We start from the raw sequence: 3,118 nt of genomic DNA, 5'->3' as shown, positions 1-3,118 counted from the left end.
GTTACAAGTGATGATTTCAGGACTTTGAAGCCGCCATAAGGAGTGCATGAAGCCATGGACGAAATATACAAGATGCCACTTCATAATATTCGTCCATAGGCTATTCTAGGTGCTGCGTCACCTTATTAATGGGCCAGGCCCATGTAATTTCGAAATACTTAAGTATAGGCTATTTTTAGAGTCCGTATGTGTGGGGAAACAAGAGTTAGGGTTGGTTTCGTACCCCACCCTCAAGGGCCACGAAATTCCCCCCTCTTCCTCCATATATACAGCCCTTAGGGCGTCATTTAGACTTTGGGTTTTGTTTAGATTAAAAGTTCGCCATAGCTGCAACTTCTCGTACTTCGTTTGTGTCCAACGACCAGACCAAGACGTCACAGAACCCCACCTTGATCAATAAAGCTTTCATCTTATATTCGCAATATCCAGATTGCAATCTCAGTTTCTTACTTGTTCTTCGTTTGCCTGCAGGAAATAGACCTTCGTGGTCAGGTTGATCGTGCTCCGGCGTGGTCAATAACCTCACGGAGTTGGTTTAGCGATTGCTAAGGCGCGACGTCGTCGCACGTTCGTAGTCGGATCTCAAAGTCGACTTCCTCCAAAATGATAGCCACCATCTCATCGAAAGATGGAACACCTTTGCCCCTATCAAGTGGTATCAGATTTCTAGGTTGCTCGGTGTGATTTTACAGTTTTTCATAATTTAGATCGAGTCTGTTCTTCGTACCTATAGTCCACAAAAAAGCAAAAAAAATAGGGTTAGTTCATCCTATCCGAACCAATCTGAACCTTTGCATAATCTTTTCTGTATTTGCTTTGTTGAATTTGCGGTTGCATCGTCGTGTCAAGTTGCTGTTCTTAGCGTCTAGTCCTTTAGAGTTTCGAGTTCTGTTCACACGTTGTCACGTCGCCGCTGCCATATATCACCATCTCATCGAAACATCGGGACACCTTTGCCTCTATCACGTGTGTGATGCAGGGTATATGGTTTGGTTCAATTAACTGTTTGAGATGAGGAGGAACATAAGAAACGGGCAGCCAGATGAAGGTGTGTGCGATATAGAGCATACGGTTCACTCGGATGAATTGTTTGTGATTAGGCAACACAAAAGAAACGGTCAGCCAGATCAAGGTGCGTGCAATATACGACATGCGGTTCATCCGGATGAACTATTTGCATTGAGACAAGAGAGCAGAAATGGTTCAATATAATAAGATGTATGTCATACGTAGCAAACAGGTCTGTAATCAGAAATTTGTGTGAAGACCGATAATAATACAGTCGATTACTACTAATAAGACGTGTGTGTAGTGCGATGGGATTGGATACAGAACAACAATATATATATATATAGGGTGGGTCTATTCTAATAACATCCTTAAGACCTTATTCTAATAATACCTAGTCTGATTCTGATAACACTGACTGCGAGACACGGAAGTCCAAACCCCCAACCAAAACCGAACCGAACCGGAAAAACAAACAAAGGAAGCCACTCCACCCCACCACTTCGCCTTGCGTGCCCCACCTACCCTGATCCACCTCCTTCTTCTTCCCAACCACCACGACCAACTCCACCTCCTATGGTGCGGCCCTCGGCCACCGGCCACCTACCGGACCTGCGCCGCCTCCTCGTGCGCCCCCTGCACCTCCCCCTCCCCGCACCACCTTCTACGCCCTCCCTCCTCCTATTACGCACCAGATCGGCCCCGTCGACGTTCTCCCGCAGTTTCCCCACGTCGGATCCGCGCGTCGCCCTCTCCGTCCCCGTCCTCCTGCCGGCGACTCTCCCCTTCCCATCCTCCTCCCAGCGAGTCTCCCCTCCCCGTCCTCCTGCCGACGAGTCTCCCTTCTCGTTCCTCCACCACCTCCCTTCCATCCCTGGCCACTGCAGCGTGCTGCCGCACCCTCCCTACCGCAACAACTTCGGCCCCAACCCGGCCACCACTGTATCCACCCCGCCCCTCCGCCTTCGACCATGGCCGCCCGTCCGCCGAGGGCCGTCTTCCCGCCGCATCCACTGGCCTTGACCGTCCTCTCCTCCCCTTTGATTTTTTTCTTTTCAGATTTGGGAACAACACTGCAGTTCTCTTGGGGCGTCAGTGCGGTGCGACTGGATTTTCAGTCCAACGGTGAGCGTGCTAGCTGTCCGGTGGCATGAGGCTTCCTCTTCGGCCCAGCCAATGAGTTTTTTTGTTAATTTTTGTTGCAAAATTCATATGTTTATGCTCTAAACATGGTTCACGGTTGATGGTTATGCAGCTCTCCTGTGCGTCCACTGCGATCCGGTGGCCGTGGACATGAAGTTCATCAACCAGTTGTTTCTCTTTCCATTTTTTTAGTTTCATTCACCTGATGCAGATGAGAAACCGCCTGCTCCCCACTTCCTCCCCTTCCTTCCTATTTTTGTGCTTGTAGTTTGGCGACCGTGACAGTGTAGCTCGGAGGTTCCCGTGATGCAGTTTAGTCCTCAAGCGCTTGCAGCCTTGGGCATTTTTGCGTGCGGTTGCAGTTCGTCGGCGACAGACGTGCAACCTCCAGCCGGATGCGGGATCATGTGCGCCCCCAACCTCCTATGCAGTGAACCTGTGCTCCGTCGGGAGCTCTTGGAAATTTACCATACTTTATTTTGTTTCTAAAATCGTGTTTTTTTGTTTGCTTGTTGAACATGAACAGAAGTTCATTATGTACCCTTGTTTGTAAAAAAGTGTCAAGAAAAAGTATGAAGTTCACTACTTCAATTGGCGTGGTTTGCTACTTTCATCTCCTGCAGTGCAGAACACACGAGGAAAATAATGTCAAAAAACCACGGTTTACTTTGATTGGCTCCGAGGGTCACTTCTGCTCATGCTCACTAATTGCGCAGTTCACCAATCTCAACCATGCAAAATTCAAAAAGGTGTTTTGGAAAAAAATCAGTACACTTGCCTCGGTAATTCACTTCGAACGTATTTATAAAAAAGTAGTTTGAAAATGACAAAAAAGCCACGTAGCCCACTTCGATTTGTGTTGCTGTTCACTTTAACTTTGATGTGCACTCAATCATCCCACAAGGTGTTTTGTGTTTCATAAAAAATGTTAGAAAAATGACGAAAGAAATTATGAAGCCCGCTTGCC

General features: G+C 47.8%; 1 long non-coding RNA gene across 1 annotated transcript; it reads left to right on the top strand.

The window, feature by feature from the left end:
- The first annotated feature begins 1,347 nt into the window (after nucleotides 1-1,347).
- LOC125543967 (uncharacterized) lies at nucleotides 1,348-2,742 on the top strand. Its single transcript, XR_007299170.2, has 2 exons — nucleotides 1,348-2,133; nucleotides 2,264-2,742. It is a non-coding gene; the product is annotated as an uncharacterized LOC125543967 (long non-coding RNA).
- The last annotated feature ends 376 nt before the right edge of the window (nucleotides 2,743-3,118 follow it).

The sequence above is a fragment of the Triticum urartu genome, chromosome 3A, assembly GCF_056163025.1.
Source record: "Triticum urartu cultivar PI428250 chromosome 3A, HENAU_Tu73, whole genome shotgun sequence".
NCBI lineage: Eukaryota > Viridiplantae > Streptophyta > Magnoliopsida > Poales > Poaceae > Triticum > Triticum urartu.
Note: the sequence above shows the minus strand (reverse complement) of the source record. Positions and strands in the feature narration are given on the sequence as shown.